The sequence below is a fragment of the Odocoileus virginianus genome, chromosome 29 (genome assembly GCF_023699985.2).
Source record: "Odocoileus virginianus isolate 20LAN1187 ecotype Illinois chromosome 29, Ovbor_1.2, whole genome shotgun sequence".
Classification (NCBI taxonomy): domain Eukaryota; kingdom Metazoa; phylum Chordata; class Mammalia; order Artiodactyla; family Cervidae; genus Odocoileus; species Odocoileus virginianus.
The window spans coordinates 29,182,058-29,209,458 of record NC_069702.1 but is presented as its reverse complement, the minus strand read 5'-3'; the positions used below and the strand labels follow the sequence as shown (position 1 = coordinate 29,209,458).

The 27,401-nt window shown below is 41.4% G+C and overlaps 1 protein-coding gene across 2 annotated transcripts in view; it reads left to right on the top strand.

Moving 5' to 3' along the window:
* Positions 1–27,401, top strand: part of SLC4A4 (solute carrier family 4 member 4) — a 422,503-nt gene that overhangs the window by 64,480 nt on the left and 330,622 nt on the right. The window contains exon 1 of one of the 2 annotated variants that reach the window (XM_070458313.1): positions 1,830–2,469. The exons of the other annotated variant lie outside the window; for it this stretch is intronic. The gene's annotated coding sequence lies outside the window, so the exon portion shown is untranslated. Of the gene's footprint in view, positions 1–1,829; positions 2,470–27,401 lie in introns of those variants that run through there. 2 annotated transcript variants of the gene reach the window in all.

Below are 27,401 nucleotides of genomic sequence, written 5' to 3'. Positions count from 1 at the left end.
TGGACTTTTCCTTTCCCAGTCACCAACGCTGACCATTCATGGCTGGTTCATGATGATAATGAGAAATTGCCAGCTATGTTGAAATACATAATCCACAGTGTGAAGAACAGCTGAACAACAATGGCAAATTCTTAATACAAAAGTGGCTTCTATTTTCCTGGGAACTTACTTTGGGGTTGCTGATTCTTGCTAACTGTGTGCTCAGGGACTGAAAGTTAATTTTAACATTAGTCTAAAAACAAAGTATAGTTATGTAGGCAAAATCTTTACATTATTTTTAAATAAAATAAAAACTTTTGAATTTCCCATGTTAGTGCAGTGGGTCATGTAAAATGTGTGAGCATAGACGTAACAACAGCCGGACACATGACATTAATGCATTTCAGTTTTAGACATTAGATAGTTTCTGGTCATTCCCAGTGTCTCCTGATCACTAACCAAGGATTTTAAACACACTAGGTTTTTTTTTTTTTAAAGGTGCAAGTATATACCTGTTTCGCAAGCATTGGTGAGGTACAATAAATAATGTCTATTCCAGTTTTAAATACTAGAAAGAAGACTTTTGTCCCCAAGTTATTTTCCTCCAGATTTTTTTCCCCACTAGGGGTCTTATTAATTATAGGTTAGTATTGAAGAAAGGGCTTCCCTTGTGACTCAGCTGGTAAAGAATCCGCCTGCAATGCGGGAGACCTGGGTTCTATCCCTGGGTTGGGAAGAGCCCCTGGTGAAGGGAAAGGCTACCCACTCCGACTGTATAGTCCATGGGGTCGCAAAGAGTCAGACGACTGGGCGACTTTTACTGGCTATTGAAGAAAGAATTTGGAAACAAATCTTTGGCGGAGGTAGTCAGCATGTGACATTATTTCTCTATGTGTTCCGGTGGTTACCCTCCGGATAACAGTTTGGTCAGTTTGGTCAGTTGCAGAGATGCAGTTTGGTCAGTGACTTCCACATGTATATTAAATATATAATATGTATTAATAGGAAATGCACATGGGCTTACATCATATATTGTGTGGCTCAAATCCATTAAGTGGCTCCTCTCTAGCAGTATTCAGAACATTAGACGGTGTCACTGCCGACAGTCTGTTCGTATATTTATGGTCTACTTCACTGATCAAAATGGGGCTGGGTCACTGATATATTATTAGTAGTATTATTTGCTTGGCCAAGAGAACTTAAACCTCTATTAGCCTTAGGAACAGAGTAAATACAATAATCCATTTATATCCTCAAGAAACTCCCTTGGATGACTAGAGATGTTTCCCAAACTGGTTAAGGAAGACAGAAGTCATCAGTGACAAGCGAAGGACAAGGCTGACAGCTGCGCTCTCCCCAGACATCCTGTGCTAGACGTGACCGACGACTTCACACTGCTGGCAGCGCGCTCTCTACCTGCTTCCCTCCACTTTTATAAAAGTAGCTTCAAGAGTGTTCTGTCCCAGTCACTTCGGTTCTGCAAGAGAGAGGAAGCTCTCCCCGGCGGGGAACTCTTGTAAACCGGACAAAAATGCTGGGACTTAGCAGCCGGTTCAGGGCACGAGAGAGAGAAAGAGAGACAGACAGAGGCAGAGGCAGAGACAGAGAGAGAGAGAGGGAGGGAACCCAGGGAAGCGGAGGCGGCGGGTCGGGAGCCGGGTCTTCGGTCAGTTCCAGCCGGACGCGGCGCGCAGAGCCCGGGCCCCCGGGGGCGGTGCGGCCCGAGGCCCCTCCCCGCCGCCGCGATGCCCGGGCTGGTGACGCCGAGCGGCGGCCCGGAGCGGTGGGGGCCGGGCGGGCGGGCGCGAGCGAGGGCAGGGCCGGGGGGCCGGCCGAGGCCAGTCGCGGCTTTAAATATGGATCGCTGGCTCGCGCTCGTGGCACTGCCTCCGCCACCGCCGCCCTCCCGATCCACCCCCCTCCCCGGGCTCGCTCCCGAGGGGCGTCCGGGCCGGGCGCCGCCGCTGCAGTGGTAGTTACCGGCAGGAACCTCGGCGATCCCCATAAATATGCAGGAGCTGCAGAAGGCAAAGTAGAGTAGACGCCCCGCGCTCTCACACACTCACCCGCCGCGCACCACGCGGGCCGTGTAGACATCTGCCCCCGCGCTCGCTCGCTCCCCTCTTTCAGGGTCCAGTCCCGCCGGCTCCGGAGACCCTCCCGCCCCCGCGCCCTCGCCCGGTCCTCGCCTCCCTCCGCCCCGGAGCGCGCACCCACCCGGGCGGCAAAGTTGTGACTACTTGGGCGGGGGTGGCTCGAGCCCCGCGCCTCGCGCCGACAACTTCCCGCGGTTCGGCCCCGCCGCGCCCCGGGCCCGCGCCTCCCGGGCTCCCGCGGGCTCCCGGCTTCCAGCCCCGGCGGCGCGCCGGGCAGCGCTTCGGAGGCGGCGGCAGCGGCGGCGGTGGCAGCGAAGGCGGCGGCGGCAGCGGTTGCTGCAGCCCCACACTCAACCGCCAAGCTGGACGAGCGACGGAAGCCGGACCCCAGGAGGTGAGCACCCGGCCGGGGCCGGGGAAGGAGGGTCAGCCCGGGGCAGATCCTGGAGGGGGCGCGGGCGGCCTGGGCGCGCGCGGGGAGCGAGCGAGCGAGAGAGAGAGAGAGGTCAGTTGCGGGCCGGGCATCTTCGGGGGCTGGGCGCCCGGCGGAGTGTGGAAGCAGATTCCGCAGGAAAAGTACTTTTTTCTTCTTAGGGTTCAGAGGGGGACGTTTGCTGCACCCGCAGGGTCAAGCCCGCCCCCGTCCCAGACCCCCCTTCGCAGCGCTCACCTGGCGTGCCTGCCCGGGCTGTGGGGCCATTGTATCCCGGGGGCTGGGCTCCGGCGCAGGACACGTGTGTTCCTGCCTGGGTGAGCTTTGGTGGCCTCAGCGTGGCCGGGCACCTGCCAGAGACGGAGACATCCCCAAACACAGTCGCGGGGGAGGCCGGCGGGTGGGGGGGAGGGGATTTTCGGGGCCACCGGGACCGCGGCCCCCACTTCACTGCCAGCCGGGAGACCGATCATTCACATCCCTCCCTGGCTCGCCGAAAACGGGGGTGAGTCAGGCGGATTCTCCGCAAGTGGCACGCATACACATACTTATTTGCAGTGGATTTGGAAAGGGGAGGTTAAACTGGAATTTCTCTTGGCCGGCGACCGTGGAGCTCTTTCTCAGGTACTGGACACATGTGCGTCTTGGCAAGAGGAGGTGATTTCTTCTTTCTTAAGTGCATTTTGCCCGGCCATTGCCAGTCCGTTAATAAGAGTCGCCAAAGGAAGGTAGAAGTTGGGCACTACATCAGCAAACTGCAGCAAGCTCCACAAGGAGGGAAGTTAATTAAAGAACAAAAGAATCGCAACAGCAAACCCCCCCACTCCCCCAATTTGACAGGAAAGATGGAGAAGGAAGCCATTCTACCTCTGTTTTACCATCGTAAACCATTTTTCAGAAGAGTTCCTTGTAAAACTTCGATTTTTTCCCCCCCATCCCTCACTCCTTCTCAAGGCCTTACCTTCACAACGTAATTGGCCCTCAGCGAGATCTTTCCAGACTTGACAATGAAGAGCATGTAACAGTTTTGGTTTATGTTCCTCATTTCTTTTGCCATTTCACTTCAGTGCTGGAGAAAGTTGTGGCTAATGGAAAATCGTGAACACTGGACTGTGCCAAACACACATTGTCTCAAATCCTGGAATGGTTCCTTTCCTGAGAGACACTCTTGTACCATGTTTCCCCTTTTCCTTGTATCTGGGACTTGGTGTTTGAATATTACCTGAGTTAAATTTAAGCATACTTTGCCCATTAGGGCTTATTTTTTCATGTTGATTTGAATCGATTGTTCACAGCAATGAGAGCAGTATCCAGTAGCTTCTTATGGCCAACATAATGTCTTTTGAAAGGTTTCTGTCTTAAGAGTTCTCTTCCTTGTATCTATCACATTAGCATTTAAGTGATATTCGTGGTCATAATGGCACTTAGATTGAGGTTATTGGTATAGCTTCAGTCAAAGGAAAATGTCTGCTTTTTTTTTTTTTATAGCTTTAACAACTGAGAAAAAAACTTTTACTTTCATTTTAAAGTTAAATGTAGTGATAGGATTCTGTTCTCTTGCTAGTGCATCTTGAGATTCAATAGTTTTTACTTTATCTTGGCGTCTCTGGTAAGATGACAAAAACCTGCCACATATATGGGTAGAGAGAGGAAAGCAGTGCTCTTATGAACTCTTGAGGCATAGCGCATTTATCAGGGTGTGAGGGTGGGAGGGATAAGATGGGATAGTCTGATAGTTCTAGGCATGTCCACCTTTGTGAAAACAAAACAGACGCCTTGAAGAAGGTGTCTTCAAAATGAGATTTGGAGTATCATTTAATGTTTCGGGGTCATTCTGTACCCTTAGTAGCATGTATAAGGCACGCCAGCCAATGAAATATCCAGAATGTACTGTTTATAGTGGTGTATTTCTTTTAGTTCATTTTGTTAACATGAAAGGACTTTAAATGTATGAATGTTAGTGTTATTATTTTCATCTTTTAAAGGATTAGAATATATTTTGAGTTTACAACCATGTGTGACACCACTACAGGGAATCATATTTAGAGAAAAAATGTGATAGAAATGGGTAACCTTTGGGACAAATTCCAGCACACTCTAGTGGTAATTTCATTTTTCACTGGCTCTGGCAAGTATAATTTTCAGTTTCTGATCCCTCGTTCTGATAATAAGATCGATAGTCTGGCCGTGGCTTACATCTTAAAGAAAACACAACACTTAAGGAAAGGGAATACACATTAGTTGGTGAATCACGTAGATAATCAGGTTTCTCCGCCTGCCTCTGAGGGCGCTGCAGTCCGCGAGGACTAGTGTTGTTAGTCTTGTGAGAATTCCCTGCTAAAGTGTGCCAATACACATCATCTGCCTGTTTCCTGGAGCGTTTTTTGTGTTCGTTTTTAATATGAATGAAAGCCGAGACTGGAGTTGATAGGTATGAAGATTGGAAGTGGAAGGAACAAACTCAGAAGAGAAAAATGTAGTAATGATGAAAGTTTTAAGGAGTCTTTCCTTTACATAGCTGAATGAAAAGGACCAGGGTACATGATTTGATGGGACAGAGGAAGCTGTGAGCGGAACACGTATCTGGGTTCTCACTGTGGCTGCAGTTTCTGAGGCCAACCTATGAATTGTGAAATTTATCTGTATTGGGGAAGCCATTTAGCCAATCACATAGTTTAGGAACATCCAGAAAGTTCGTAAGACTTTGCGAAACTAGATCTTGCTACTTTCAGGGATTTTTTGCATAATGTCGGAATTTGAAAGGAGGGAAAGAATAATATTTATTTCATACAAGATCAGGGCTCAGTTGTATTTCACGTACATGTTTGCCTTTCTCCCAATAGCTAAGAGTTTGATTTATGTCACGAATAGAAAATATGCTACTGTCCCTCTAACATTAATGTGATATTTTATATCCCTTGTAGTGCACACTGTTGGTTATTTTTCCAGCAGTGAAGATGGATTTTTCTAACCCACCATTTTACTCAGGGCTTTTGTCCGATGTACATCACACACAACACACGGGCACACACACAGGTGCACGCGTACTCCTCATTTGTAGACGTGGCCGATTTTATTTTATCTGAAGCCGTATTTATGGCTGTCATAATGATTTTGTGGCAATGACTTTTATTGCATTTCTCTAGTCTCCGCAGTGGAATGGCATTTCCAACAGGGCATCAGAAGGACAGCCAGCTATGAAATATGATGGATTTATTTACCTGCTGTGATGAGGAAGAGAGAAAACTTTTTCTTCCAATCTTCTTCATGATGTTCATAATTTCACCCTCGATGATACGGTCTTATTTGCCTTTGGATTAAGTTATGTGTTCGAAAAGATGGAGATAGACCTCATCATGGTGAAAGCCTGTACATCTATTGTTGTTTCTAGAAGCCAAAGCATCATCTTTTTCTGCAAATTAAGTAGATGTAAGGGAATATCATGTTTGTTTAAAAGATGAGGCAGCCAAGGCACAGGGACCTTTGTACGCTTTTGTTAAACTAAGCAGAAAATTATTGGTGAGGTGGGAATGAATATTTCATCTTTGAACTACTGATACCTGTTTCTGAAATGACTGTCCTCGAATGAGTGTTGTTTTAGTCACAGTTTTTAAGATACTAAATCAGATAAACATTGATCCTGATGTAAAGTGGGAGTTTCCGTTCCTTGTTTATCATTCATTGTAGTGGATGCACCCACCTGCCTCTTCTTTATTTCAGGACCTGCAGTGCCCGTGGGTGACTTTTTTCAGTTTGTGTGCCCCAGTTCTAGCTCTGGTCTTGAGAACTAACTTTTATTTTTCATAGAGAATGGAATACAGAAAGAAGTTACATAAATTAAGATGTAAAAGGGTTTTACAACTAATATTTCAGGTATTTTTTTTTTTTTTTTTTTACATTGGGGATTACTGTGTAGAAAGAGGCTATGTCTGTTGCACTTGAGTTTCTGTTTTGGAAACCTTAAAAAAAGTTTAAAATAAAACTTGCAGTATACTTTTTGGGAGGATTTAAAAAAATCAAAGTTAATAAAAATACAAAATGAGAAAGGAATATATTCTTTGAAACTGATAGGATATTCTGTGAGTGACCCAATTAGCGAAGCTGTTCATAATATCTTGGATAAGAAGTTAGCAGTTCTTTTCTTTTTTATAAATATATTCACTAGTGATATTTTCTTATACTATTTGCAAGTAAGTATACTCCTGGGATCTGGAATTTTATGTTGGTTGATTCTAGCTTTAGCCCAGAGACCTAGTATTCATGGGTAGAGCCCAGTGGATAAATGAAAGTGTTTGTTGCTCAATCATGTCTGACTCTTTGCGACCCCATGGACTGTAGCCCGCCAGGCTCCTCTGTCCACAGAATTCTCCAGGCCAGAACCCTGGAGTGGGTTGCCATTCCCTTCTGCAGGCGATCTTCCTGACCCAGGGATCGAACTGGGGTTGCCTGGGTTGTTGTTTTTCCTGTTGCTCAGTCGCTCAGTTGTGTCTGGCTGTTTGTGACCCCATGGACTGCAGCACTCCAGGCTTCCCTGTCTTTCACCATCTCCCGGAGCTTGCTCAACTCATGTGCATTGAGTCTGTGATGCCATCCAACCATCTTGTCCTCTGTCGTCCCCTTCTCCTCCTGCTGGGTTACAGACTGATTCTTTACCAGACATTTGGGCCACCAGGAAAGCCCTAGAGCCCAGGAACATCTCCATCTTTTGGTAACTCCTGTATCTGGCATATTCATCAGCAAAACAGCCTCTAAGCAGGCAAAACAGAGGTTAAAGAGAAAGATATACATTAAGGAGGATTCGCTTTACTCATAGGAGAGCCGTCACATGAGTGGCTGTTCACACGCAGTGTGGCTGATTATAACATTTCTAGCCCTGTGGTAAGTAGCAAACTACAGATTGGAAGATAGAAATGGCCTGGTGCTGGCAGCTGCATGGCTAACATTGAAAAGTGCCGAGAACAGCTTGGTAGTCAAGGAAGAGATCGACTAAGAGCTAAGAGACGTGAGAATGAAAACAAGCTTGGTGGTTGCGGACTCTTTCCACCATCCTGATAACATCACTTCATACATTTCCTTCTTCCTCCACCCTTCCTCCTTTCTTTCTTTCTTTTCTCCTACTCTTCTTCCTGCCTGTTTAAGTTTTTATGGAAATATAACGTGTATAGAAAAGTATGCTGGTGTTTAGTTGCTAAGTCCTGTCCAACTCTTTGCAACCTGCCAGGCTCCTCTGTCCATGGGATTCTCCAGGCAAGAATACTGGAGTGGGTTGCCATTTCTTTCTCCAGGGGATCTTCCCGACCTGGAGATTAAACCTGCGGCTATTGCATTGACAAGCGGATTCTTTACCACTGACCTACCAGGGAAAAGTATGGTATAGAAAATTATGCATGTCATTCAATGATAAGTAAACAGTTCATTGATTTACCTAAGTGAATAGAGCCCTGGGCATCAGCACCAAAGGCCAAGACATAGACCATTGTCAGCAGTTAGAAGCCCCACTCTCCTCCCCGCCAAGGGTAGCTTGCGTCCTGAAGTCCCTTCCAGGACTGCAGGTTACTTTTACCTGTTATTGAACTTTCTACCAGAATACATGTTCTCTATCCTTGGCCTCACTTCTTTTGCTCAGTGTTATGTGTGTGAGGTTCATTCTTGTTTTGCGTTTCACAACAGTTTGTTTTTTCTCATTGTATGGTCCTGTTTCATTTGATGAGAAGGCCACATTTATTTATCCATTTCACTCTTGATGGACATTGAGTTTTTTTTTTTCCAGTTTCTGGTTATTATGAAAAGCAGTGCTCTGAGCATTCTTACATATGTCTTTTGGTATGGGTAGGAATTTGGGATGTGTGTTATGGGTTGAATTGTTGAGCCAGTCTTAGTGATACCAGCATCTACTGAGAGTTTTGACTGCCCCATATCCTTAAAATCAGCTACTGTTATCTCTCTTTTTAATTGTAGCCATTCTAGTGGGTATGTAGTGGTATCGCATTGTGGTTTTAATTTGCATTTCCTGGAGTACCTTTTGTACTTTTTAATATGTTTATTGGCTTTGTTTTTCTTCTGTGAAGTTCTAGTTCAAGGTTTGGCTTATGAGTTTCTGTCCAGTATATTATCCCAAGTAAAAAACATTTTAGGACTTGGGGAGTAAACTTACCTTATTTGTCTAGAAAGCTCAGCTAACCAGGCAGACTCATTTCACCAGGGTTTTTATATAATAAGTAAAATAAATGGGTGAAGAGATTAGAGCAGTTTTTTTTAAGTGAAAATGAGTTTATTCAAAGAGATACATTTTCCATAGGCAGCAGGTGGCCATCTCAGAAGATGAGAGGGGCTCCAGAGCCCAGGGGCTATGGGGTTGTTGGTTTTTATGGGCTGGGTAATTTCATAGGCTAACAAGTGGGAGGAGAGTCCATCTATTTTGGGGACTGGGCAGGGATTTCCAGGAACTGGGCCACAGCCTACATTTTGGCCCTTTATGGACTGTTATGGCACCTGTGAGTGTGCCCTTTAGCATGTGCTGATGTATTAGATGAGCATATACTTAGCATGTTTACAGGGAAGTGGAATCTTGCAACATCTGGGCCTAGCTGGGGCTAACCAGTTTTTGTAGTATCTTGTTTGATTAGAAATATTTGAACTTGTACATGCCCTTGTCGGGATCTGTAAAACTTTTTCCTTGAAAGCTTTAACACAGTTCAAAACTGTACAGAATATATCCTCTGTGGTTACCATGAAACTAGAGCATCTTGTAATGTGATCCCGCCCAGTGACCGATGGAAATGTGCATTTGGAAGGTGTGAGCTGGAGACCCAGCTCTGTTACTTATAAGTACTTGATTTGGAGAATTTAGAAAAATCATCTAGCTCTCTTATTTTTTCATTATTATTAAAGTGGCTGTAAAACCGAATTCATTAGAGCTATTAGGGAAGACAATTGAGGTGTTATTTATAAAGCTTTCTTAAAAACTGTAAATGGCCAAACATATTTTAGTTATTTTATTATTGTTGTCATGTTCTAAACATACCTTACTCTTGAATTGTGCCAACAGTGAGAACAGTTCCTGACACAGTAATAGATGCTTGTTTGCTGAATGAATGAACTACACACTTAAGCAGTCTTTTGACCTGTTAACTCTGCATGCTTCACACTGTGTTTTTACATTTTTTTTCTCTAGGACTTTTACTTTTTATTGCTAAAGCTGAGCAGGGAACAGGATTTATTAAACATCAGCTTGAAAAATTGAGTCTAATAGCCAGCAGCTTGAGATCACCCGTTTCACTATATAGCTCATATCAAATTTATGCCTCCAAGTAACACACATAGGACCGGGAGAACCCTTGAAAATGATTAAAGTGCTCTTCACCCTATGGGTGAGCCCTCAGAGCTTACCCACTGAATATTTTTTGCTTCTATAATTAGAATGCTGGCCAACAATTTTCAGATTTAAAATCTTGTAGTGGGTTTTCCAGTGCTGATACCCTGGTAACCATGCTTCATGATAAATTGATTATTTAAAGCTAAACAGTCTGATAACTGGAGCTTGTAGAGCACCCTTTCAGCTTAGTATGGATAAGATCATTCTCAGATATGTTGATTATAATGTCAGAAGCAAACTTGCAGCATATACTTTATAAACTCTTGTGTAAAGCAATGATTCCTCATCCTTTGAAAGGTCTGACTCTCAACTATTGGTTTGACTTTCTGACCCTCTGTTTTTCTTCATTTGGAAAGGAGTTTAATGCCTATATTTATATTTAAATGAAATAGAACAAGAATTTGCATGATCTTTATTTTGGAGAATTACATGATAAACAATAGAAGGTATCCCTTTGCAAAACCAGACTTGCAGCAGAAGGAACTTGGAATTTGATGTGTAAATCTAGTTAGATTTTCTTACCCAAAGGCTGAATTTTCTTTTTTCTCATATTTGAGTCTTTTTCTTTTCTTTTGAGAGCTGGTGGTGGTAGTGTTGGCTGGTTGGCTTTTGTCGTTTGAGTAAAACTGTTTTGCGGTTCTGAGTACTGAGTATGTAACACATATTGCTTCAGAATAACATAAGTTAGTCTACATTTTATGAGGACGTTTACATTTTAGGTAGCATCCCTCATATGTGCTTGACCCGAATGTGGCTGCTTTAGGGTGATTTACTGGAAAAAGGGAATCATCTGGAATAACAAGACAGCTTTTGTTTTCTTGTTACAGACATAATGCTATGGAAAATTGAAATAAATACAAGGGGTAATTATGGTCTGCCTTGTTAAATTACTATTTTACAAATAGTGAATTTCAGAAAGCCTCATCTTCTGTTCTGGGTGATTTCATTCCTGTAAGAAGTTAAAGTGGGTCTTGTAAAAACAAAAAGCACCCAGGCATGACTGGTTATTGCTGTGTTAAATGCTGGATGCAAGGCTCTTCTCTTCTGTGTCTACTCAGCCCTTGTGACTTTTATTTTTTTATTTTTTTTCAAATTAGAATTTTTGTTCGTAACATCTAAATCAATCTTAATCAACATTAAGACAATTTCAATGCTAAATTAAAATGATAAACATGTCCATTACACAATTAGAGATAAGAACTAAAACATTAATAATTACAAATTAGAGCAATGTAAAATCCAAGAAAAAAGATTAATAGCAAATCAGACATTAGTGGAGCAGAATTGTTAATATATGGTAGAAAAGACAAAGAAATGCCAGTTAAAGTGTGAAATGCTGCATTTTACAGCACCAATCATTTGTCCTGCAGAGGCATGGCCTATGCCACCCTTGTGACTTTTAAAAGACATTGACGCTGTGGATTTAGGGAAGAGCAACTATTTAAAGAATAGGATCATGACAATGATAATATCTAAACTGATGTCCCAGGAGAGTGGAGTCAGATTAGCTCTTCCATTTCTCCTGCTCTTCAGGGTGGAAATCTGTTGTCTCTAATGGCCTCATGGGGAGATTCTTTTTTTTTTTTTTTTTCAATTTTTTTGACATGTACACACTGCTATATTTATTTATTTATTATACATTTAAAAAATTTAGTTTTGGCTGTGCTGGGTCTTCGTTGCTGCCTGCGGGCTTTCTCTAGCTGCAGAGAGCGGGGCTACTCTCTACTTGCGGTGCTTATGTTTCTCCTTGCAAGCTCTAGGGCGCAGGGGGCTTCGGATTTGTAGCATTGGGGCTCATTAGTCGTGGCTCGCAGGCTCTAGAGTGTGCAGGCTTAAGTGAGGGTGGCGCGTGGGCTCAGCAGTTGCGGTGCTGGGATTGAGTTGCTTTGCAGCCTGTGGAATCTTCTAGGATCAGGGATCGAACCCGTGTTCCCTGCATTGGCAGGCAGGTTCTTATCCACTGCGCCACCAGGGAAGTCCCTGGAGATTCTTAATGTCTTTAATACAAGGCAAGGCTTTGGTCCTTTTTGCCCCAGACTGACCATGAATGAAGTTCTGAAAGTTCTTTGTGAAACATGTTAGTTCAGAGTGAGGACCGAGTGAAGTTTGATGGGACCTCGTATGGATGGCTGCCCTCCTAGGACCCTCCCCTTGAGCGGTGCATGTCGACTGCAGCTGCAGTAAGCTCACACCGGAGCTGCTGCAGAAATGCCTTCATTCCTTTGACCTCTAGACATGTGTCCTTAGGAATGTGAGATGAGCACTCCTGATGTTCACAGAGAGTAAGAGATGGCAGGAGATGGCTAGCGTACTGATTACAATCGCCTTTAGAAAATTGCTGAGTGTTAACAGGTTGAGAAGAAACACACAGCTCACACATTTGCAGTTTTACAAGTTGAACTGCTTTGCCAGGGAAAAGAGAGAAGGCGGATAAGAAGCGTCTCAAAAGTTTTAGATAAATGGGATCAGATAATTTCCCTCGAAAAATACCTTAAGATATGTAACTAAAACATCTGTCCAGAAACATCAGAAGAAAATATTATTCAAGTACTCACACTTTGTATTGCCAAAATGTTCATCAGTGAATTGTACACTAATTGATCCCTTTATTGCCTACTGCCCTGCCGTGCCTTTGCTTTCATATGTATTCTTGTTGCTTTTGTACACTTTCTGTCTTCTCACTGTGAGAACTGTGTCAGAGTCGCTTTCGTGGTCCTCACAGTGGATAGCATATTTTCCACTAAGAAAATACTTACTTAGTGGAATGATAATTAGTCACCTAAAAAATCTGGACAGACCAGTCAGAGATGCCCAATCATTACACTCAAATTTAATCTAAAGTCTATTTCTTCTAGAGAAATTCCTGCACTGTAGTATCAATAGGTTTGATCATTGCTATTTGGTCTTTCAAATATTTCTTGTGAAATGTGTTGTCATGAGGTTTGGAATCCACTAACTTTGGGGATGAAACTTTTGTTATTAGAGTTTGTCATGTTTTATAGTTCCTTGGAAAAATTACCTAACCTTTTTATTTAGCTAGGACTCTATTTTATCTGTTTTCTGAATTGGATGCAGTTTTATGCACTAATTTCTTGAAATTAAAAATGAATTGTTAGCACTTAAAAAACCTTTTTGTTTTGAAATAATTGTAGGCTCAGAATAAATTAGAAAAATATAGTCCAGTTTTTACTTAGCTTTCATCCAGCTTATCCCAATGAGCATTGTTTTTAAGATTTCTAAAGAGACATTTACCTAAAAAAAAGTTTATAAGGAATTGTAATTTTTATGCCTTCTCTGAAGAATATATATAGAAATTATTGTTTAAAAAAAAACACCCCATGGTGAAATGAAGCACACCTAGTACTTTTGGGGTCAGTTCAGTCACTGAGTCATGTCCGACTCTTTGCCACCCATGGACTGCAGCATGCCAGGCTTCCCTGTCCATCATCAACTCCCGGAGCCTGCTCAAACTCATGTCCATCAAGTTGGTGATGCCATACAACCATCTCATCCTCTGTCATCCTCTTCTCCTGCCTTCAGTCTTTCCCAGTGTCAGGGTCTTTTCCATTGAGTCAGTTCTTCACATCAGGTGGCCAAAGTATTGGAGTTCAGCTTCAGTATCAATCCTTCCAATGAATATTCAGGACTGATCTCCTTTAGGATTGACTGGTTGGAACTCCTTGCAGTCCAAAGGACTCTCAAGAGTCTTCTCCAACACCACAGTTCAAAAGTGTAAGTTCTTTGGCACCCAGTTACTTTCTGAGTTATCATTTGACAAACCTGAATAGGTGCCTCCTGTGGTAGGCGATGGGGGAGTCATTCACTCACTTAGGTATTCATATCTGTGAATTTGGTGTTTGCCTCACTCAAATCATTCTTTTATAATATATTGAACTAGGAGTTTTAAATCCAGATGTTGTTCTCGTAAAATCTTTGGAAGATGTAACACAAATAAAAGTGAGGGAAAGTAAAACTTCTTTATGGTACAACTCTTAGGGCATTGTGCTATTACTGGGCTTTATATAAAGGTAAGAGAATATCATTACTATATATATCTGTGTATTATTTGATGTATATTATTTGCCTTATAGTATGTGTGCCTTATGATAGGAGCTAATGCACAATATATTGAGACATTAGAGAACAGATGTTTTATTTTTATTTGTTTATTTATTTGACTGTGTTGGGTCTTAGTTGCGCCATTGGGATCTTCTGTTGTGACTCACAGGCTCTTTAGTTGAGGCACTTGAATTTAGTCACTCTGTGCCATGTGGGAACTTAATTCCCCCACCAGGGATCGAGCCTGTGTCCCTTGCATGGCAAGGCAGATTCTTAATCACTGGACCACTGGAGAAGCCCCAGATGTTTTACTTATTATGTGTAACTGATATTTCCAGTGAAATCTCAAGAATTTCACTTTTCTTTGGTGTATTGATAAATATTGCATTTGAGCACATATTTGAGTTCAGTTAGCACCTCCTAGGACTTCCCTGGTGGCGCAGATGGTAAGAATCTGCCTCCAATGCTGGAGGCTTAGACTTGATCCCTGGGTCGGGAAGATCCCCTGGAGAAGGGAATGGCTATCCACTCTGGTATTCTTGCCTGGAGAACTCTGTGCACAGAGAAGCCTCACGAGCCACAGTTCATGGGATCACAGAGACTTGGACATGACTGAGTGACTAACACACACACACATCACCTCCTAATAGGGATCTTTTCATTCTGAAAGTCTATGTTCATCCATGTGTCTGAACCATGTGAGTTTTTCCTACATGGCTCCCTTGAAGGTTTGTTCTTGCACCTCAAGACAGACATACCTGGGAAAAGTCTAGAGAAGTGCACTGCATATCATGAGGGTAGGGGGGTGTCTTTAAATCGATGTGAATGCTGTAGTCTTAAACAGTGAAGTCTGAAAGGAGACCTCACCTTCACCTGAGTCCAAGTCTAAGGAAAGTCGTGAATTCTCTGCCGCAAATCAAGAACAGCAGTGCTCGGAGGACCACATACAACTGACAGACATAGGTTTAACATAAAAGAAGAGTTTAAATTTATGTAGTAGGTATTTCTGTGAGCAACATTTTACCCCAGGAGGAGAAACTGGCTTCTCAGGAGGCCCAGAATAAATCTTTAGGTAGATCAAGTATTTGTACAATTTAAAAGAAAAGATGGATATGTTTGATCTGTAGATCTCTTTGGACAGTCTTCTGTCTTGACTCAGAGCTCTGTCACAAGACTTTGTTTGAGTCACCTTTCATTTTGTAGAGTGATTTCTTGCTCTTTGATGTCGCTGTCAGATGTCACTGAAGGGTGGTCGTGGGTCTGGCGTCACATGACATTTCCTATAAAGTTAGCCTGCTTCATCTGGTCTTATCTCAGCTCTTGGCCTTGACCGGAAGGTACTAGTCTAAGTGCATTGTTTTACTTGAGGCTATAAAATGATCACATCATTTAACACTCCTTGTAAAATTTCTCTAAATCAAGTCCACACCTTGCTGCTGAGAAAATCAAATTGGGTGTTTCTGAATAATTAAAACCAACACTTTTGGTTCAGGGTTCGTTTGGGATAATTCCATTACTCTAAGAGTTTGCTTTCCCAACTAAGTGAAATTTTTTTGTAGATTTAAAAATAAGTGAGTTGGATACCCTAGATGTCATATTATATCCACAGATTAAATAGCTTGGAAAGTCCAGTGCCATGTATTCCTGTTTGACCCACAGCTCTTAGCTTCTGTGATGGAAGGACTCTAGTATAAGGGTTTGAATAATATGGTGTCCTTTATATAAAAACCAAAGTGGCAGAAAAAACCAGGCTAGAGTAGGTGGCCCAGGCTTTAAGCAGGTGGCTGCCTGAATCAGGAGCTGGTGGTATAACTTCTCAGTCTTATTTAGACAGTGAAGTGTTCAGTTCTAAGGTGGGTATCCAGGGATATGGGATCTAACAGGGCCCTGACGGCTAGGGGAGCGGTGATGGCAGGGTGTGAATGCCTGAAGATTGGGCAGTAGGTACCATGGGTCCCAGTCTGTGGAATCAAGGGAGGGGAAGTCATATTTTGGGAAGCCCATCTCTGGGAAATAATACTCTGTCTGCTTAAACTGCAGGAGTGATCTATTTATCTACTGTTATTACAGTATGAAGTATTCACTTTAATTGAATTTTCTGATAACTGAAGCTTACCTAATTAAGCATCCAGTAAATATTGTCTTAAAATATGTTTCTGATGTATATCATCCTAAAATGAATTGCACACACTTATCTCCTTTCTTAGCAGTCTATTGAAAATAATTTCCCATTTTGTTCATTTCTCATGGTCTTTATACAGTTCTGCAGTGCTCTTTGGGCTGGAGGTGTGTGGACCTATTGCTCCTGCCCCACGTGTTCTAATATTGCTGTGCTTTAGACGTTCTTTTGCTTATCTTTTATGTTTGTAAAGAGGGTGTCTGAGCTATGTCTAAACAAAGATTAAGGGTTTTGTTCTTTGCTTTCATGGTGGGCAGTGACCCTCAAAGTGTGTATTCTCGTGAATTGAGCATGTTTGAGCATGTTGAACAGTATTTTTGTTGTTGTTGTTGTTTTGGTTTGGCTTCTTTGGCAGTGCCACATGGCCTGTGGAATCTTAGTTCCCCACCCGGAGGTCGAACCCACACCCCATGAATTAGAAGTGCAGCGTGCTCAACACTGGACCGCAAGCAAAGTCCAGAGGCTGCGATGAGAGAGGGGCTGGACAGGTACTGTGCCCTAACAACGAAGCCTTAGCTGTATTGAGAGAGAGACTATGAGGCAGAGTGGAAGGACCCATTTCCATGAGGGAGTCTGAGAAGCGTGGGCCAGGGAGGGCTGCTTCAACCAGCTAGCAGAGTGGTGCTCTGGGGTGATGGAGCCTGAGGTGGTGGCTGTGTCTTCCTCAAAGGTTCTGAGGATTAGGAGACCAGGAGAGAGGGTTCTGGGCAGAATGGTGGCATTCTCCAGGAGTCAGTGGCCTTCAGTGGACAGTCATAAAAGGATTGATGGTGAGCACGGCTGTCAGACCCCAGAAATGAGGGAAGGTTGCGGAGATCCAGCGGTCCTGTGGCAAATTTTGGTTCTTGTTACCAAGACCTTTTTGTACCTACAGGTTCCGAGGCCTGTGGAAACACCCATGGAGTGTGTTTTCTGAATCTGCCTTACTGTCAGGATTTCAGTGTACTGTTTATGGGCATGGACTCTGGAGCCAGAGTGCCTGGACTTGAATCCTAGGACGGTTTTAGGTTGGTTCCTGGAAAGCAGGTTCTGACTGGGCAGGATGTTTATTGGGGCTTGTGCTGAGGTATATAATACCTGTGAGGGAGTGAAGGAAGTTGGATGGGGCAGGAGGAGGAGGTGAAGTCGATACGATGGCAGCCAAGGCCTCTGCTGATCCCCTTGGGAGCTCCGGAGTTGGGCAGACCCTTCAGAGTTGCCTTGTGTCGAGGTAAGGGAGCCAGGCCTTTCTGCCTCCTGTCAGCCGGTCGTGAGATGGGGGCTGTCCTTGGGCAGGGCCGTGACCTTGGCTCAGACTGAGCTGAGCATCATCAGTTACCCAGCATTCCCACTGGGGAAGCCCCTCCTTTGTGAGCAGATCCGGGTAGAGCAGCCCGGACGCCAAGTCTGTAGCGCTCCAGCTCTTCATCTGAACCTCCCTCCTTTAATTCCGAGGCTCTTAAGTGAGTTAATGAATGCGAAATGCTTAGAAGGGTTTGTAGCACACGGTGAGAATGATTTATTAGTTATTATCATCATACATGACTTTATCAGCTTTACATTTCCCTTATAATATGGTTCTTTTAGTACAATATGAGTTTAAAAGATAATGCTCTCTTTATTAATTTTTTCCCTTGCCAGAGGAAAAAATCTGACAATATCCTTGTAAGAAAAATAATTTAACGTGGTATGTGTCTTAGCATTCACAGTTTTAATTTTTACTGAAAGAAAGGAGCAAAAGAGATAGTCCCTGATGATGAAATTTGAAGGATTTGGACGTATGGTGAATGACATTTTTAGGTAGGTGCGTGTGTTAGTTTTAGCCTCTCTCAAAGTAACTTAGGTAAGGACCTTCCAAATATAGGGGCCATGGACTCAGCTCTGCTGTTGTGTTGGGGAGTGGCTGGATAAAGCAGTTCATGGCCAGGTGATAGTGTCCATCTCAGAAAGTCACCAGGCTTCATAGGTGGCTCTGTGGTAAGGAATTTGCCTGTAAATGCAAGAGACGCGAGTTCAGTCCCTGGGCTGGGAAGATTCCCTGGAGGAGGAAGTGGCAACCCACTCCAGTATTCTTGCCTGGAGACTCCCATGGACAGAGGAGCCTGGTGGGCTACAGTCCGTGGGGCTGCAAAGAGTCAGGCATGACTGAGTACACACACCCACATGCAGAAGATCACCAGAGTCTTGCTCTTTGTCTTTCCTCTCACTCTGGTTCTAGATCCGAACATTACAACACTATCGTAAATACAGCATTACCACTTAATTAAATTGCTTCATTTCTTAAGCCTTTCAGAATCGTTCTTTTCAACAGTCCAGTATTTAAGTTCCATAAATATAGAGCGGATCACCTGGAGTGTTTTAGAAATTTGGTTTTGATTCAAAATAATGTTCTCATGGAGGCTCAGTCCCTGCCAATTCCTTTCTCAGTCACTTGGGAACATAGCTAATTCCTTTGGACAGTTTCTGTCTTCTTCATATTTGTATGGATGGAAAACATTGCACTTGAAGTTACTTACTTCCCCTCCACCCCAACACCCCCAGGCAATTTTATTATAGTAAATTGTTTATTTTTAAGGAACTGTCCGGTTGCCCTGTTAACATTGAAACAGAGATAGCTAATCATGTCTGCCACAAAACACTTCTTTAAGACATAAAGTGTGCCCGTTTCTTCTGGTTGCACCAATAGTCCACTGTTGGCATATCTTATTAAAGCTGGCAGAGCAGAGGAGGAAATACTGTGATACTTCCTTTGAAGGAGTTTTTTTTTTTTTTTTTTTCCATTTATTTTTATTAGTTGGAGGCTAATTACTTTACATCTGAAGGAGTTTTTTTTTAAGAAAGGCCTTCCTTGGATTCATTTTCTTCCCTAGTTTGCAATTGTTTGAAAGTATTCTCAGTTTCTTTAAAATAAATGACAATATTAGGAGTGAACAATGAAAAATCGTTTGTCTGCCTTTTTATTACACAATGATTCATAGAAGTTGAAGATTATATGGAACACACAGTAAATATCAAGCTGAGTCAATAAGAAAATTTGTCTTTCGGTGTTACCTTATTTGGGGGTTGAGCACTTTATTGTGGGTTCCACGCAGAATTCCAGTTAGTTTTGTCCCGTGAGCCAGGAGCCTCATGGAGGACATCTCCTTCAGAAACCAGAAGGCTTTTTTTTTCCTATTGAGGTTAGGAATGTTGAGTACATTTAAGATTTTACATCCATGCTTTTTTTGGTTTTCTTGGTGGGGGAGATCTTGGGGAAGGAAGAATATGGATAAAAGACTTAAGACTGATAGATGGGTAGAAGGTATTCATGTTTAAAGTGGTGGAAACTCATCTCGTGATAAGCCCTTTCTAAAACCAAAAGATGACTTTTTAAAAACTGTGCATTTTGGGGATTAAAATGCATAAACCCTCTTTTTGGAGAAATGTTGTTGAGCTCAATGTAATGGAAATAAGTCTCAGATCCAAGAAGATTATGTCAGTACAGCTTTTAATTCTCTAAAACATGAAATTATGACATTTGTGTATATGATCTTTCACTGTGTAAGAGACAGAAAGTAAAAAAAAATAATATTCTGCACAAAATTGTTTCCAAAATGGACAGAGGTAAGAATGATTGTATCTTGTATGTTTTTATTTAATCCCAGAGTGACCACAATTACCACATGATGGCTTTGCAGAGTGTGGCCTGCTACTGTCTCATCGGGATTGACACATACACACTATTGATACTATGTATAAAATAATTAACTAATGAGAACATACTGTATAGCACAGGGAACTCTGTTCAGTGTTCTGGGGTGACCTAAATGGGAAGGAAGTTCGAAAAAGAAGGGATATGTGTCTCTGTATATCTGATTCACTTTTCTGTGCAGCAGAAGCTAACACGACGTTGTAAAGCAATCATGTGTGTGTTAGTCACTCAGTCGTGTCCGACTCTTTGCAGCCCATGGACTGTGGCCTGCCAGGCTCTGCTGTCCATGGAATTCTCCAGGAAAGAATACTGGAGTGGATAGCCAGTCCCTTCTCCAGGAGATCTTCCCATCCCAGGGATCGAACCTGGGTCTCCTGCATTGCAGGCAGATTCTTTACCGTCTGAGCCTCCAGGGAAGCCCGTGAAGCAACTATAATCCAATAAAAACTACTTGGAAAAAACTGCTTCATGATTTCTCCTTTTTTTTTTTTTTTTAGCGTGAACACAGGTGGGTTTTTTTAAAATTTATTATTGGAGTATAATTACTTTGCAATATGTGCTACAACAAAGTGAGTCACAACAAAGTGAATCAGCCATATGTATACATACATCCCGTTCATCTTGAGCCTTCCTCCCTGCCTCCCATCCACCCCTCTAGGTCATCACCGAACACTAAGCGAGGCTTCCTGTGCTATGCAACAGCTTCCCCACTGGCTATCTGTTTTATACCTGGGAGTGTATGTATGTCAATATTATCCTCCCAATTTGTCCCACCCGCCCCTTCTCCCTCCCTGTTCCATCTATCTGTCCTCTGCCTCTGTGTCTGTATTCCAGCCCTGCAAATAGGTTCATCGGTCCCATTTTTCTAGATTTCATGTATATGCATTAGTATATGGAATTTATTCTCCTTCTGACTTGCTTCGCTCTGTGTAACAGACTGTAGTCCACCCACATCACTGTAAGTGATCCAGTTTTGTCCCTTTTTATGGGTGAGTAATATTCCATTGCATATGTGCTTCACATCTTCTTTATCCATTCATCTGTCTGTGGACATTGAGATTGCTTCCATGTCCTGACTGTTGTAAAAATAGTGTGCAGTGAACACTGGGGTACGTGTGTCTTGAATTATGGCAGGTTGGCTTTTATGTAGGTTTTAGTTGTACTTTGGTAAAAATAATTTCCTAAATCTTGGACCACTGTTTTGAGTTTTAAAATGAATAGATTAAAACCAGAATATATTGTAAATAAGGAAAAATTCTTACCAAAACCTAATTTTTTTATTTAAACAGAATGACTTCTTGCCTTCACTAGAATATTAATCAAAGTTAATCAATTCTTAGATTGTTTATCTAAATTTTTATATGTGGTATAGTCATGAACATTAAATGTTTGCCTAAATGATCACTAATACAGTAGAAGTATGTTAAACTAGACTGTGATTACTCTCAAATTTTTACACATGAAATTTTTAGTAAATTAGCTGTTCATTGTTACTTAAATAAAAGGCAGAGAAGGAAGGATACTTAATAAGCATCTCACTGTGAATTCCAGTGAAACCACATTATTAGAATTTATATCTTTTAAGGACTAGTTTTTTACTCAGTGACATTCAAAGGTTGTCTGAAGGGAAAGGAAGGTTGCATGTGAGTGTCAGCTGTTTGCTCTAATGTTCTAAATGAAATGAGAAGAAAAGAAAAAGAAAAAAATCATGGACTTAGACTAATGGTTCAGTTTCCAACAGTAAACCTGGTGAGTTCACTTTAAGTGCGGTTTGCTGCAAATTGATGGTGGTTTTTAGCACTTAGCTTCTTATCTCTAAAGCACTTTCCAAATGTTGAATAATTAATTACCACAATCTCTGTGTGGGGGTAAAATAGCAAGCATGTCTTTCTGTTTACCAGGAAACCATTATGGCAGAGTCTGTAAATGTTGATTTTTATTTTTAGAGGTTTCTGTGCTTTCCAAGGTGACCAGCTTTTAAAATGCTGTCCTGATTTTCAGTCACAGGGTCATGGGAAAAGTAAGCAAGGATATTGAGTACTTGAAAACTTTTTCTTCTCACTGTTCTTGTTGTTTTCATTTCAGTTCTACCTGCTCATCATTTTGGAATACATTTTTTTAAATGGAATAATAAGTTTAGCCTCTGAAATTAATATAGTCTCAATCTCACCTGGTAAATTCAGAATTTGGGAGCCTGGTGGAAAGATGGCAGTAAATCTAAGTAGCAAAAAAGTCACATTTGGAGGACCTCTTTTTTAGCATTAAATCAAATTGTGTCTTTTAAAAAATTTATTTATTTTTGTCTCTGCTGTGTGGCATGTGGGATCTTAGTTCCCCAACCAGGGTTCGAACCCATTCCCGCTACAGTGGAAGTGTGGAGTCTTAACCACTGGACCACCAGGGGAGTCCCCAAAAATGGTTTTAATAAATTAATGAATCTCTCAAACACTAGTTTTTGTAATTTAAACTGAACCTTGGAGTCTGAGGAATAATGAATATATCAGTGTATGTTTTAGTAGTAGTTTATAGACAATTGAGCTGTGTGATATATAGAGAGGACAAACTTTTAAGAAACTAGAGAACAAGAAAGAGGATAAGAGGCTAATTTAGTGTAGAGTAAAATGTGTAATTGAACACTGCTTTTAAAAAATCCAAAGGGAATTTAAGAAGACAGCTGTCTTAAGTGACGGTGCAGGATGGCAAGAGCCTTGAGGAGGTGGGTGGCTGAGCAGCGCTGGTGAGACGGCTTCCGGTGGCGACCTCAGTCTACCAGATGGAAACACCGGCATTAGCAGGCTAATTCCTGGCTTGTTTATGTTGCCAGCGTCAGAGTGTCTACTGATTAGCTCTCTGGAGAGATGCAGTGTGAAGTCACTGTGGCTTAGGCAGGAGGCTCTCCATCCCTCAGCTTCTCAGCCTTCCAAACAGAAAAGAGCCAGAGCCTTCCTCTAAGAGGAGTTAACTAAACCGTTTCTGTTTTGAGAAACTGACCAGATAACAAAGAGAATGTGGTGGTGACTGTTTCTGATGAGTGCTGAGTTTCTTTGCATTGGATGCACACCTTTAAAGGCAGTGCAGAGTTCACTTCTTCATGTCATTTTCAAGGAGGTGAAGTCCTGGAACTCTTAGAGGTGTCTGCTCACACTTGTCTGCTGAATGCAGAGATAGGTTCTTTATTTTGAGATCTGGAGGCCACAGCTGGGCTTTAGGTGGGGGCTCATGATCACCCCAGATATTATATATAGAGTTTATATATGCATATGCTTTTGGAAGAGTGCATCCAGAGCATTCATGTTGCTAAAGTGGTGACATATACAAAAAATTTAATATTTAATAAGGACTAGTATCCCTCAACAGTGTTTACTTATTAATCCCATACAAATAACAAAACGTTATAGTTTTCAGGCTTATCTACTCCCCCCCCAGATCTGGGTGGAAAGGAAATGAGAGACTATCAGCTGTAAGGTTTCACCTCTAAAATCCAGTCTTTTTATGGTATCAGAAACATCAGAAAGTGCAATGATGCAGTTAAAACCACTGAACACGGTTGTTTAATTAGAGCACATTAAATTTGGAAAGGTAGCGATCAAGTCCAGCTTATCTACAATCAGTCATGGAGCTTTCTTCCTATCAGAGCTGAAGAAGGTGTGCCCATAAGAATAAGGCAGCTTTGACTATATTTTTGTGGTTTAGGTTACTTTCAGATGTGAGGTGCTTTGATAGCATTTTTTGTGGGAAACTGCTCACTGAATATGTGGTACATATGGGAAATAGGGAATTCTTTGCCCATGGGGTTCTTTTTATAAGCAATGGAGTTATTTTCCTGAATGTTTATAGGTTAATTTTTATAAATGAAATCATGTTTATGGGAAATTTTACAAATAAGATCTTGATTACAGCTCCTTAGGGGAATCTTGATATTTCAAGGAACGATGCAAGTACAAGAGAATTGGTAAATACTAGTGCAAAATAATGCCAGAAGATTAGGGATCTTTACTTAAGTTCATAGTTGGCCTTTGAGGGAGCAGAGGTTCAATAACCTCATGAAAATAGAGCACCATTTAAGTTACATACTCATATATCCATTTTATTTTGATATATTGACTACAGCTTTCATCAGATTTTCAAAAGGTATGTGGTTCCAAAAGCATTGTTAACTTATATAATGTCAGTCTTTATATATGCTTATCTAGAAAGAAGCCTTCTATATTGAAGATTTTCTTCAACCTCAGAAGTTTAAAATGGGTCGTTGATAAAGAATAAAATGGTGCAGCAGAATGGACCACAAACGTGTTTAGGACTGCTGTGGGCTGAATGTGTGTGTTCCTGTCTAAATTCATATGTTGTAATCTTAATTCTCAAAGGTTATAGTATTAGTAGATGTGGCCTTTGGGAGGTGGTTAGGTCATAGGGATGGAGCCCGTGTGAATGGGATTTGTGCTTTTGTAAGAGATTCCCAGAGCTCAGTAGCCCCTTCTGCCCTGAGAATGTACAGTGAGAAGTCTGGAAGAGGGTGACACGTGACTGCGCTAGTGGCCTGACCTCAGACTTCTGGTCTCCAAAACTGCAAATAGTACATTTCAGTTGTCTGTAAGCTTCTCCTCCATGATAATGTGTTACCGCAGCCTGAAGGGACTAAGACAAAGGCTGAAAGTTCTGGAGATTTATTACACAACAATGTAAATGTATTTAACACTACTGAACTGTGCACTTAAAAATGGCTAAGATGGAAATTTTTATGCAATTAAAAAAATAATTTAAGGCCGAGTACAGTGTTTGATAAATATGTATTAGATTTGACAAATACCCAAGAAGATAAGAAAGGTCAAACCAGTACCCTGCAATTAACTGAGGGCCTGGGATTGAATATGTGAGTTAAAATCTATGGATAATCCATGAATCTCATTATGATCGGTAGTTGGAAGCATTTCACCCATGAAATGCACATTCATTTTGATTATGTATATCGGAAAGGGATAGGGTGGTTTCTTAGTCTGTTGATCAGTTTGGATTTCGTTTCCTCTATCATGGTTATCTCTTGGAGGCAGATCTTGAAGTCCTTAAGTATTCAGTCTCTGGCATCAGACTTTAGTCCTTTTGCTTTGGACAAGTCATTTAGCTTCCTTGAGCCCCTCTTCTGGAAAGTAAGCATTGCAAGGGTACTGATCTCATAGAGCAGTTGTGGGAAATCATATGCTCTTGTATATATTGACAGCAGGGCCTGTCTCACGGTAAGGACTTAATAATTGCCAGTTTATTACTACTTTTGGAGTGATGCCTGCCAATAAGATAGATAAGATACAGCAGGCTGAAAGGACAGTGAGAAGAAATGAGGTGTTGGCCATGTTCCAAACGCTATAATCGTCCCTTGAATAAATGGAAATTGATGCTTTATGTTATTGACACTAGTGTGAAGGCACTTGGAGAGTTTTGATTTAATATGTCTAGACACATGGGCCTTCCAAATCGAATATTTCTAAGCTTCTTAATTCAGAATTATAGAAATTAAAACGAATCTATAACCATGTGTGAGGATAAATTTATAGGATATGCTCCCCAAACCTTAAAGGAAACTGTGCTTATAGGTATGTATCACTGTCGATTTTAAATCTAAATATGATTTCCCAATATTTCATGCACACATACAAACTAAATGAAGGCCACAGACTGTGAAATGCATTTTCAGATGTTGAGATCAGACTATTTAGTGAATAAACTTAGTTTTCATCTTTCTGCAGTGGTAAAGGAAAATCTGGAAGTGGGAAAGTGATGCAGAGTTTGCTTCTTCAGATTCTCCTTTATGGATCACTTCACGGTCTTCTAAACATCTTTGAATTTTTAAGAACCTCATGAAAGCCTTTTCCTCTTTATGTAGAAAAATTAGTGCTTGAATTCTGTTTTTTCCTCTTTCATTTACATTTGGGTTTAAGAAGTTTTTGGAAGGCTTCCTTCCTTGGGGAAATTAAAATAATTTGATATATCAAGGTTACTACTACAGATATCTTCTTACTATTGGCTAATTGCATCTCTAGAATTAAAAAAAAGATTATTGGAAATAAAATTTGACATTACACAGTTTATCACATTACATTAAAAGGGTTGTATTATAGTGTGTGGAAGCACACTTGGTTCCTTTTTTTTTGTACTAAAATCTTGTAATCTCATTTAATGATTTATCAATTATAGTTTTCCTTCCTGTTGTGGTATTAATATTTGCTTTCATTTATTATCATCTGGACTCTTCCATTTGAAGTCACCTTCCTGTTTACGCCTGTGAGAGCAAGCTAACCTCATTAATTTGAGTTCTAGTATGTCTGGATCGGTTTTTCAGGTCATTTGTACCATCTCTTGAGGATTGCAGATGGTACTCAGAAAACCCTCACTTGGCTCTAGGGTACCTTTCTTGTCATAACCAAAAAACACTTGCCTTGAGACGGATATCTCTCAGCTTTTTTCCTCCAGTTTGCAGACTTGATGTTGCTAGTAAGCAAGGGCAGAGTTATCTTTTTTTTTTTTTTTTGACTGTTGAATAGTCATTATTTGATTTCAGAAGAAATCATGGCATTTATGTAGTTACTGTCTAAAGAATGAATGACCTCAGTGTACGCAAAGTGACCATTGCAAGGAATGCTGAAGTGTGTTTGAGCTGAGTTTACAGTCAATGTATTGTTCATGTTTAAATGACTGTAATTTTTCAGGAAACATTTTCCTATGGGTTATTTCTCATAAAAAGAATCTTATTTGTGATCTCTCTCTTTTTCTGCCTCTTTCCTTCCACTCATCATCCTCATCCCAAGTAGAAGCTTAGGGAGATTAACCCAACTGAAGAGAAGGCTTTCTTCCTGCTGCTGGGAATGCCATCTTTGTAGACAGAAAGGACGAAGAAATAGCTCTGTTAATCTTGAACAAGTGTATTTCTTAGTGTTTGAAGCTATGCAGAATTGTCCGTAATGAGTCTTTCTGTCTCAGTTGACTAGACTCTCTCCTCTGTGAAGTGACTGTATTTTATTTATTTATTAACAGTAAAAAGATGTTTTCATAGTAAATATTTATTTTTTATGTCACTAATCCTTGACGTGGACTGCTCCAGAGTAGGTCTTCAATAAAAAGTTAAGTGAGCTGAACTGTAGGTGTGTACAGTTGCAGTCACAAAGGCGAAAAGTGAAAAAGAAAGAGTGTCGGATAATCAGAGTTCCAAAGAGTCGTCTAAAAAGTCTGGAGAGACTTCCAAATAAATATACGACAAAGCAAAGTCACATTCAGATTGTTTTTCTTTGTAATTTATCTTGGGAACATTTATTCATTTGCAGATCTGTGTGGTTTTTAGATTGCTTTCAAATAATATCTTTGTATGCCAGAGTGACTGCATCATCCCCTTTTACCACAAAAGCACCTTCATGAAACAGTTTATCTTTTCATAATCACCTTCCATCTTTTCCCTTGCTTGTGCCTACAGATTTTGGGCTTTGGCTGGTGATTTAAAAAGGATTTACAATTTATTAGCTTTTTAACAAGATAAAGGCATAGTGATACTCCTGTGTTTTTATACCAGGGTGAATTTAGATCTGTCATTACTGTTTCATTTAAAATGCAAAAGTTTTTACAGACTG